Source organism: Zingiber officinale, chromosome 3A, assembly GCF_018446385.1.
Source record: "Zingiber officinale cultivar Zhangliang chromosome 3A, Zo_v1.1, whole genome shotgun sequence".
NCBI classification, from domain to species: Eukaryota; Viridiplantae; Streptophyta; class Magnoliopsida; order Zingiberales; family Zingiberaceae; genus Zingiber; species Zingiber officinale.
Genome location: NC_055990.1, coordinates 15,993,258 through 16,005,124, shown reverse-complemented (window position 1 = coordinate 16,005,124; position 11,867 = coordinate 15,993,258). Strand labels below are relative to the sequence as shown.

The 11,867-nt window shown below is 37.4% G+C and overlaps 2 long non-coding RNA genes across 2 annotated transcripts; both read left to right on the top strand.

Annotated features, from left to right (window-relative positions):
* The first annotated feature begins 208 nt into the window (after nt 1-208).
* LOC122051174 lies at nt 209-734 on the top strand. The gene is made up of 2 exons (XR_006131393.1): nt 209-519; nt 597-734. It is a non-coding gene; the product is annotated as an uncharacterized LOC122051174 (long non-coding RNA).
* A 1,430-nt stretch (nt 735-2,164) lies between these two features.
* LOC122051175 lies at nt 2,165-8,589 on the top strand. The gene is made up of 2 exons (XR_006131394.1): nt 2,165-2,219; nt 8,445-8,589. It is a non-coding gene; the product is annotated as an uncharacterized LOC122051175 (long non-coding RNA).
* The last annotated feature ends 3,278 nt before the right edge of the window (nt 8,590-11,867 follow it).

Below are 11,867 nucleotides of genomic sequence, written 5' to 3'. Positions count from 1 at the left end.
AGTAAATAGGAAAGAGGTAGTTTTTTTTACCTAATTTTAAAAAGATACTTCTTAGATAATTTTTGGTTAAAAAAATGCCCTTGTAATTACCTAAACAATTATTTTAATAAAAAATATTTTATTTAAACTGATTTATAAATTAATTATAGTGAGTGTTAGAAAATTTATAAATTCTACCAGGATCTCAAAGCTTTAAAAATGTGGGCAGAAAAAAAAAGGATCAAAATAAAATCTTCCGTAAGCAGAAAACAGAAGGTCTCTCAGGCGGATCCTTTTACAGACTAAGAGTGCATTGATTGGTTCATATGAATATAAACGCATCTAATTAGATGGTAGGATCCATCGTGGTCCATCCTCTCTCCTCTGGTCCGGAATGATGGATCAATCTACCCCTGTTCCGCAAATTGCGGACCAGGATCCGTGCTTAGTCTCTCTTGCCCCGGCTTCGTGTTCAACGCCACTCCTCTCTCAGCAAGTGGTTCTCCGGCGACATATAGAAGGAATTCCAGATGCTCCTCCGTAAATCTCCTCTTACTTCCTCGCCTGCCCTCAGTCAAAACTCTAGAAATCCTTATCTTTCCCTACTGGATGAATAGGACCGATGGTGCAGATCTGGAGGTGGATCCATTGGTGGCGGAGTCCGAGGTGATAGGAGGGGGAACGAAGAACTGCGAGGAAAAAAGATTGGAACTGGATGGACTTAGCATCAGGATCAGCGTGCCTGCTACTCTTAGCAAAATAGATCGCACCGGATGAGCTTAGGAGATCAGGCATTCTTTCTGCTGTTTATTTCTTGCACGGAAAGATATATTTGCTTCAAGCAGCCTAGTTCAAAGGAATTCAAATAGAGCTATTATGATGCATTATTTTCAATTTTCAATAATCTTCTTCGGTGGGATTATGTCTCGTATTAGATTTACTTTTCTATAATCTATATGTTTGTTTGCTACAAACTATTACTAAGTTTCTTTTAGTAATCTCATAATAGTATGCCTGTAGAAATTCCAAACAATCTTAATATCTGCTACATCAAGTTTTGAATTTTCCCTTACATTCTTATGGTTACATTTAATTTAAGGTTTTCTTGATCAATATAAAATATGTTACAGATAGATGAGACTGTATATGAGTTGGAAACATTGGTGAAATAAGAAGATAGTGAGGTGCTTATATTTGTTGAACATTTAGTAACCAGATCATATGCCGATATGTTATATGAATAATTGAATGTCCATTTGAATTAGAACTTGGAATTGGTTAATGTTCACATGTGTTTGTTCAATTTCTGGGAATGGGATTTATTTCCTATGTTTAGGCTGAAAGTGCTATGTAGGCGTTGGCGGTTAGATGTGATAATGTTGTAATTTTAAATTATTCTTTTTCCTCTAATAATTATGGTTCTAATGATATATTACAATAAGCTTTTGGTTTATTTTCTTGCTTTTGCAAGATTTATATATTGCTGTATCTATCCAATCGTATGTCCATGCCAATCTCCCAACTATGTTCATTGCGTTATATGAATCTTATGCTCCATTGAGTTTGCAAGGCTATATTTCTAGTAATGTTTAAATCAATTAAATATAATTTTTTTATTGACTAATGTATTATTTGGTCTCCCTCTAGCCATTAAATCATCTACTCTAATAGATTCATACATGCTAATCTAAATTTGATGGTGTAGGGGAAGCTCTTTTGCTTATAACATAAAGATAGTATTTGCCTCAAACTAGGATTCTGGAAGTGTATGTTATAATCTCCTATTAATATAATGTTATTATTTTAAAGCTAGCCTTTTATTCCACAATTGGTTCTAGTTACTGCTTTTAGTGTGGGTTTGTGGGAGAGATGAAAATGCTTATTGTGCTCTCGTCCAGCTATTCCACTAACCCTTTTTTGAAACCTACACAATTAACCTATCTGAAGAAGTATATGTTGCATAAGCAAAGTCATAACTTCCATCTGTTTAGTTTTCTTACAGTTTGTTTTCTGTTTCATTTGCATGTTCAGATTTAACAATTGTGTTTTCCTTTGAACTAGTGTTGAAATAGCTGATGAATTGTTAAATTGGGTTAACTTATAAGCTGATATTATGCTGCTTTACTGATTATTTCATAGTGCAGTTGGACTGAAGATTTTATTTTATTTTCTTCTCTCTTTGGATGTAGACCTCAGTAGCATTTACTAGCTTCATAATTGCAGCCATCCCAACTATTATCGTAAGCATTTACGTTACTCTGTCCAAGATAATCTAATATGAAAGATGTATTATGTTTTCCTAAACTTTTCTGAACTTTTATTATGCCATTTATTTATGAATTTATATAAGCCCAGTTCATTTTATGAAATTTTATTAGACAATTCCATCTTACATGGCAGAATTCTCTCTGTTTTAGCTCCATTCTATCATGGTCAAATTTGCCAATTGAGCCATTAGATAAGGATGCTGGAGGGACTTATCCAAATGTTTGAGAAGGCCTTGTAGGGAAAGCCTAATCTAGTTTGGGAAAGAGCTGTTACAGGGAGACCTCGAACTTTCATTGTAGCTGTGATACTAAGCATATAAAGCAGATAAAATGTAAATGAAAAGTTAACAGCTATAGAGAAAGAGAGTAGGTCTTTAGAAATCCTTTCATTTTGGCTTAAGTCATTAATGTAAGAAAATGAAAAACTCATTTTTTGGGTAATCGGTAGAGGATGGTTGTGGAGGCCTGCAATTAGGTGGAATGCCCATTGTGTCAGTGTGTTTTATTGGAAAAATGGGGCATGTTGTGGACTAGTGCCATGTGGTGCTCGAATTGACTTGGTCCCACTATGATGGACTTCAATGGCTTCTTGTGATGGGGTTCTACTATTCAATATTTTTACATCAACCTCATCCACTTGCTAAAACCAAGAGGGAAGATGAATTGCAGGCAGATTTGGGGCAGCAATGGTGCTTTTGTTTCTTGCTACACCCAACTGGCTTTGAATCTTTGGTTACTTTGAAACTTAATGCATCTCATTGGATGATGCTGATAAATATTTCTCTAGAACTGTGGATCCTGGATCCTAGATCCTATTGCAGTTTGTTCCAGTTATATGAATTGGTGGTTATCAGTCTAAGTAAATGCTAGTACATAAAACTCTAATTGAGATTGTATTGATCTATTCAATATTTTCTGAGTGCTACCCTTGTACAAACTGTTGGTTGCTACTCGGAAAGCCTAATGGTTCTATTGTACAAAACTTTTATACATGATCTGAACCTTTCCTAGCTACCGTGTGTTCTTTTAAATTAAACTTGGATCGCCTGCGGAACTTAACACGTTTGATCCTAAGTTTAACTTATTTGTTCTTTTAGGTTTAGACTTGGATCTCTTACGGAACTTAATACGTTCGATCCAAATCACCTAGGTTATTAATTCCATTAAATATTAATTTCCAAAATTAGCTTCCAGTACTGACGTGGCGAGGCACATGACCTTCTTGGATATGGGAGTAACCACCACCGACTAGACAAAGCCTTTTAAGGAAAGCTAATATTTAATTTCCTTAAATAACTTTAGGTCAACCGAAAAGAACAATCAAATCACAAGGAAAAGAAAAACAAAAAAACACTACATCGAAAACAAATTCGAAACACTAGAATCGCCTGCCTCTTGTATTTGGTATTTTTACAAAGAAATAAAACTAGTATGATGCGGAAAATAATTACTAGTTATACCTTTCTTTGTAAACTTTAATGACCTCTTGATCTTCTATCGTATTCCTCTTCTAACCTCGGACGTTGTGTGGGCAACGATCTTCCGAGATGAGAACCACCAAGCACCTTCTTCTTCCTTGCAAGTTTCGGCCATCAAAACTTCTCCTAGAATGAAGAGGTTCGGCCACCACCACCATGCTCCAAGGGATGCTAGAAACAAAGCTTTCTTTCTCTCCTTCTTCTTCTTCTTCTTCTCTAAACTTGATTCGGCCACCATATGAATCTCCACAAGAAGGATGAGGTTCGGCCATCAAAGAGAAGAGAGGAGGAGAGGATGGCCGGCCACACCAAGGAAGAAAAGAGGGAGAAAATAGAATAGAGTTCTTAGCCATGAAACCTCCTCTACCCCCTCTTTTATAATCCTTGGTCTTGGCAAATAAGAAAAATTTAATAAAACTTTCCTTAATTCTTTTGCCACTTGAAGGAAAATTTATTTAATTAAAAACAATTCTCTTTTCTTAATTTCAATGGCCGGCCACCTTTAAAATTTCCAAACAAGGAAAATTTAATTCATACAAGAATTAAAATTTCCTAATTTGTTTCCGGAAATTTATAAAAAATTTCTCCATTAATTTTTCCCTTCATGGTGGTTAATAAAAAGGAAATTTTATAAATTAAAACATTCTTTTAAACATGTGGATAAAAAGATAGTTATCTCTAAAAATTAAAATCTCTTCCAATCTACAAATAAGGAAAGATATCTAATCTTTTCTTAATCTTTTGTAGAAGATTTATAAAAGAGATATTTAATTTTTTTAAACTCTCTTTTAAATCATGAACATGGTTAAAAAGGAAAGATTTCTTAAAATTTAAAATCAACCTTTTAATCTACAAATAAGGAAAGATTTAAATCTTTTCTTAATCTTTTGTAGAAAGCTATAAAAGGAAAGATTTAAATTTTAAACTCTCTTTTAAACATGTGGATGATTTACAAATAAGGAAAGTTTTTACCAAAAATTAAAAACCATCCTTTTAATCTACAAATAAGGAAAGAGATTAATCTCTTCTCTTAATATTTTGTAGAATGCTATAAAAGGAAATTTTAATTTTTAAACTCTATTTTAAAAACATGATATCCACATAGAAATAATTTAATAAAAATCCCCCTTTTAATATGATGTGGCCGACCACCTAAGCTTGGGCTCCAAGCTATTGGCCGGCCACCTTAAGGCTCAATCTTTAGGCTTGGCCGGCCCTAAGCTTGAGCTTCAAGCTTAGCTTGGCCGGCCCGTATAGGTTGGGTAAAAAGGTGGGTAAGTGGTGAGTATAAATCTCTATATACAAGAGGCTACGATAGGGACCGAGAGGAGGAATTGATTTTGGTCTCCCGATGAAATTAAGCATCCCGTGTTCGCCCCGAACACACAACTTAATTTCATCAATAATAATTCATTCCATTAAAGAACTATTATTGAACTACTGCACCAATCCCAAATTACATTTTGGGCTCCTTCTTATTATGAGTGTGTTAGTCTCCCTGTGTTTAAGATGTCGAATGTCCACTAATTAAGTGAGTTACTGACAACTCATTTAATTAATATCTTAGTCCAAGAGTAGTACCACTCAACCTCATCGTCATGTCGGACTAAGTCCACCTGCAGGGTTTAACATAACAATCTTTATAAGCTCCTCTTGGGGACATTATCAACCTAGATTACTAGGACACAGTTTCCTTCTATAATCAACAACGCACACTATAAGTGATATCATTTCCCAACTTATCGGGCTTATTGATTTATCGAACTAAATCTCACTCATTGATAAATTAAAGAAATAAATATCAAATATATGTGCTTGTTATTATATTAGGATTAAGAGCACACACTTCCATAATAACTGAGATCTTTGTTCCTTTATAAAGTCAGTATAAAAAGGAACGACCTCTAATGGTCCTACTCAATACACTCTAAGTGTACTAGTGTAATTATATAGTTAAGATAAACTAATACCTAATTACACTACAACCTTACAATGGTTTGTTCCTTTCTATTTTGGTCGTGAGCAACTGTTTATAATTTATAAAGAACTGATAACATGATCTTCTGTGTGTGACACCACACACCATGTTATCTATAATATAAATTAATTGAACAACTACATTTATCATAAATGTAGACATTTGACCAATGTGATTCTTATTTCTAGATAAATGTTTATACCAAAAGCTAGGCTTTTAGTATATATCCTAACACAAACAAGGTATGCAAGTCTGATGTTCTGCTGAATTGTATACAAATTAGAATCTGCTCTTGTTGAAGATAATAAATGTAAAATACCGGAAAATAGGCAAATATTAATAAGGAAATTTTTCGGAATTTTTGGAAATTTTTCGAGAATTTTCGGAGCTCATACGGACGAGTTAACGGGGATAAAAACGGGGCCCGGGAAAGCCTGTTTAGGCTACCCCGTTTAAGCGAGGAAATGTTTATATTTATATTTACATTTCCTTTTCTTTTATTTCTTTTTATTTTCTTTATTTCCTCTTCTTTTCCCTTTCTCCGCCGAACCTGCGTGCCGACACCCCTGCCCGCACGCCCGACGCCCTCTCCCCTTGCCCTAACCGCCGGCCGCGGCGGTTTCCTTTTCCCTCCTCTTCCGAGCCTCTTTTCTTCTCTTCTTACTTGGCGCCGATCTCTTCTCATCTGTGCCCTAGCCAGCCTTGGCCTTCTTCTCCTCTGCCGTAGCCCCTTGTCGTGGAGTTCCTAGCGCCGACCACTGGTGCCCTAGCCACAGCCGACGCCGCCTGGAGAAGTGCCGACGGTCTTCTTCCCCCTACTGCTGAAGCCCTAGCTTCTCCGCCATCCGCCGCCGTCGAACGGAGAGCGCCTTCCACCCTTCCTTTGCCCTCGAGCCCGAGCCACATTGCCGAGCTCTTTTCCCTCCGTGCCGTCTGACCTAGTCGCCTTGCACCGTCACCACAGCCGACCCGCCGTCGCCGACCCCAATCCACTGTCGGTTGAGGGTTTCTGCCGCTCCTCCTCAGCCCTAGCTGACCGCCAATGTGCGATGTCTTGTTGACCGCCGCCGATTCCCTGGTGCTACCGTGCCCTAGATTTCCTTTTTTGACAGGATCCGAACAAAACAGCAGTGAGGTGAGCATGTGTATCCTTGTTAATTTCTAGGAGTTCAATCTTGGAGCAGATCAATAAATTCCTGGTAGTATATCTGATTTCCAGCAATTGCCTATTTCCGCAGCCCTTAGTCCAGCAGGTATTCTTGCTTCCAGTAGCTGCTCACCTCGTGTCCGACAATGAGCAGCCGCTAATTGTGCAGCAACTCTTCGTCCAACAGTACTTTGTCCAACAACAACCCTTGAGTTCTAGCAGCGGCTGAATTAAGGTAAGGATTAGGTGATTGACTATGTAGATGTGTAATCATGTGCAAATGGAATTAAGTTGGATTCTTGATCCATTGGTGGATTGTGGATTAGGTTATTGCTATTGTGTTAATTGGGGTTTGCCCTAAATAGTTCTTAAGAATTTATTTAGCTATTTATGTAAATTATAGCTAAAAAAATATATTTATTTGTTCGTGACTTAGGGTTTTGATGCGAGACGAGTATCTCGATTACCGGATTGGACCTTTTCCTATTGGAGGCGGGTACTTTGACTTATGTCTTTTGATATGCATAATAAAGTGTTTAACAAATAGCAATGATTGTGTTTCCTATTTATTTCGGTTGGTCACTACATGCTCTGATACATATTTGCTTGTTTACTTATTATGCACCGCATGTTATTATTTACCTGATCGTACATGCTCTAGAGGTAGTGACACAACCATTTTATACATTATGTTCAGGACCTAGGGTTTATTTGATGCCCTATCTGACTTGTGTACCTTCTATTTGATACATCGTCCTGTGGTACACACTTTGTATTTATTCATATGATTATTGCTGTGTTGTTCATTAGATTGCCATGTTTAGTGTCATGTATCATCTTGCATGATTGCATCTTTGTCGATTATCGCTCCATTATTATCGCACATTACGATCTCACACACCACCACCTCGGGTTAGTGGTATTTCAGACAGGTGTGTGGCAGTTCTGTTGTTAGGGTCCGTGACTCAGTAAGCCGGCAGTTCTGCTCTGTTTAGCTCCTTGGTTTATTCATCCGCGTAGTAGCCGGCAGGACTGTCTTTGGCTCCGCTGGTCCGCCATGGGGTGTGCAGCGTGGTAGTCGGCAGAGATTCCTCCCCGTCATCGTCTACCGAGAGCATTGTGCTCCCCCATTTATGATTTGGGGTAGGAGTATGTGTGTACTCCGACAGCATCCCGTCCACTCGGTCACTCATCAGGGGCAGTGATGTCAGAGTGCACGGTTATCACAGCCCTACCCACTCGGACTTAACATTGTGTGTGAGATGGCTGACTGGCGTCAGGGGTGATCATGACATTGGCATCATATGCATGATGCATTTATTGCTTGTGTTTGCTGCATTTATTTGCTGCATTTATATGGATGCATATGATTGACATGCATACAGGATTATGACACTTTCGGTCTGACGACCTGTTATTCTTATACCTTGGTCCTGGTTAGTACAGTTTTCTCCTATTTCTTTCGGTTGTATTTACCTTTCTTATTTTAGGAGACTGTACGCATGATTGGAGCTTTTGTTACATTCGTTATTTTGCATATCAGTTGTACATGCTGAGTGTTGGGCTCACCCTGCCTTCATTGTTGATATTTTCAGGTTGATGCTGTCAGGAGAGAGTTCCAGTTGCTAGTCCCCTGCAGCCCACGAGACTATTTACTTATCTTTTGACTTTATGTATTAGACTATGTTTTGAACTTGTATTGTTTAGATACTTGGAGCTTGTATGGATTATATTTGTCGATGGATTTTGGTATGATTTGGTTTTGTTCTACTACATGCCTGCCTGGACGGCAGAAGAGGTGAGTTCGTCGGATTTGTGTTTTATGAGTGTAGTGGAGTAGGAAAAATCGGATTTGAGTTTTATGAGTGTAGTGGAGTAGAGTTGTGTTCGAGTCATCTTATTACTGCGTGGTTGTGTCAGCCAGAGGCTGAGATTTATATTAACTGTGTGGTGATTGACTATTTATTATTGTTGTTTATTCCAGCCGCGTGTGGCTGAGGTATATGTGGATGTAGAAAAGTTTCAGATTGTCCGCCGTACAGAGGAGATGTTGCTGAAATTTTCTCGGATAGGGACTCCTCTGGGGCGTGCCAATAAAGAGCTAAAGATTCATCACCTATAGAGAAAAGCCCTCCAAAACAAAATCCAGACATATAACAAAGAATGTTAGAAGTTTGGGCAGCAATGCAATTGTGGCTCTCACTTGACTAATGGTTATGGAGTTTTGATTAGACCCAAATAAGGTTATATTTTGAAGGTCAATGTTTTAAATGAGAGTAGTTGGTTTATTAGAACATAATTTGTGAATAACGTTCATGTTGCCTGTTGAGAAGTGTTGGAAATCTGTTCCTTCTGTAGGCAATGAAGTGAGCTGCAATATCTCTTACAATATTTGCAGAAACTACATGAGAGGAACTTCCTAGTACCATGGCTGCAATAAGACTCTCAGGCATGGAGATCAGTGATCTTACTTTAGAGTTGAGTGATTTAAGGTACATACTTAAGCTTATGGTTCCTAAAAAGAGCAATATTGACATTCATGTTTCTTGTTTTCAATAAATGACTTTCTTGTACAATTGTGAGTCATGATTTAGTTTTGAATATTCCAGGAAACACAAGTAAAGTGCATCTATTGCTGATAATAGAGTCAAGGCATATGTTTTCATCATACTTTACTAGGAATACTATTGGATATCTATGATTTGGTATTTGCTTCTCTTTCTTGAGTTGATTTGGTTAGAATGTAAGGTAAAAGCGATAAAGAGACATCAAGAAAAATGTTATTAGTGCAATTGTGTCCTAAGTGATCATACAAAATTATAGATTTTAATATTTGGGCAAAGAGTTTAAGTTGGACTTTTACTTGTATATTTGATATATGTGTTAAGTTATGCTTGGATTTGACAGGATGCACATGGAGCTCACTGAGCTTGTGACTTGATTAGGTCAAGTGTGGATGATGATGATTTGGTGCGACCAAGGAGATATGCTCAATGGATCGAAGGTCTGATGAAGTTTGGAGTATGATTACATGAGGCATCTGAGGGATTCTAGGATGAGAACCATCAAGTTGGTGTTGGTGAAGTTCGTGGAGCTTCACTTTGCATGACCAAGTTAGTTGGCTTCTGACTTGAGGTCTGATGGAGTTCAAAGAAAGATGGGATGCGACATCTGAAGGACCGCAAGATGAGGAGCATCATGGTGCATTGTTAATAGTAGTTAAATGAAGGCGAACTATGTAGGTAAGAAATGAAGAATGACATGTGAAGCGATCTGTTGGCTTGGTGCATCTAAGGTACATAAAACTTGATGGGGAACAATCTTATGGGTGGAGTCAAGTTGCACTGCTTTAGTGATGTTCCTACCAAGTTTTACTTGAAGAAAATACATAATGGGATTTAAACAAAAAAAATAAATATGAATGCTAGCAATCAATTTAGTGTGGTTTGGAACTCTCATTTCTGCTCTATGGCCTATGATTTATTATCCTTGAGTCGATCACTCCCGAATATACCACTATTTTTTTTTTACTTTTTAGACAACTTTCGAAGGTTGAAGATGAAGACACCTCTTACAAGCACTTGGAGTGATTACAATTGAAGCTCAAATATGAAGGAAAGGGAGTGTTTAATAAGGCTCAAAATATTTACAATTTAATATTAGAACATTGACGCTTGATTCTTTCGCCAGACTCTTTTTTGAGCCTTCATCCAACTTCTCTTGCTCTTGACCATTTTGCCATGTTGATGTTGATTAGTTGATTAAAATGCACTATCATTTAACTAATGTATTGTATCCTTTAGGTCATCTAACATTGTCGTGCAATTTTTTTTTCATATCAAGGGCTCTCTGCAGCTTTTGTATTGTCGCATTAATCGACTAGATTCTTTTATGTGTCAATTGATCCCAATCAGTTGATTATTGCCTTAGCTATAAATAGAAATATTCCGTTTGCTAGCTAATTAGCCTCAGTTATTTACCTAGTTGACTCAACTACAATAAGTTGGCTAACTCCAAACTTAATTCCAAATAAAAATTATTCTATTCGCTTGCTAATTCACTTAAGTTGATTACTTGGCCGACTCAACCACTAGTGAACTAAAGGCACCCTTCAATAGTTGGATCATCGATTACAACCATTTTAAAGGTTAAGTCCGTCTAAGTTAAGATCTACCCTCTCCTAGGCATATATCTCTCAATTCATCAAAGAATTTTATATTGTCTCGATGCCATCCCTCGTTAGGCACTCGTCCCTTAGATGCACCTTAACCCTTGGCTTGCTTTGTGTCATTGTTCACGCCTTCATCTACATTTTTCCTCCTTTAGCTTAGTTGCACCACGATGCTCGTCCTGTGGTCCCTTAGATAAGTCATGTTATACTTCTCCAATCTTCACGGACCTTAAGCTATCAAGTCTTGAGTACCCCTTGCCAACCCAAGTCTCCATGTATATCTCGATCATGCCCTGCATGACTTGATAGTATATCAAATACAATTATGATTCTAACTCAAATTCTTTATTCAAACATCAGAATCTATAAGGTATCATAATCACTTAGGGTCTGATTGCACTAATAAATGAGTTGTGAGAGTCGAGTAACCTGTACTTTGGATTTAGGGTAGTGTTTAATTTAGATGTAGACTCGATCAATAAGATAATGGTAATCGAGCTGACTTGAAGTATTCCTAGTTGACTTGTGAGTTGAGTCGACTTAAGCTTGATGACTTGTGAACTTAATATTTTTATTTGAAGTCAGTTGATTGGGCAATCAATTGGACGTGTTGAGTCAACTGGTGTTCAAGTTAGTTAATCGATCCCCTCACATGAGTAGAAAGAAAATGGTTGATCTAGCCAAGGAAAGTTGTAGCTATCAAATGCTAGAAGCGATTAGGTTGAGCAATCAACTGTTGAAGAATGTGGCTATTATGAAAACAGTTGATTAGTGGTGTTGATATTGACTAATCAACAACAGAAGATATAAGGAAAGGCTGAGAGGTTAAAGAAGAACTAAGGAGAGT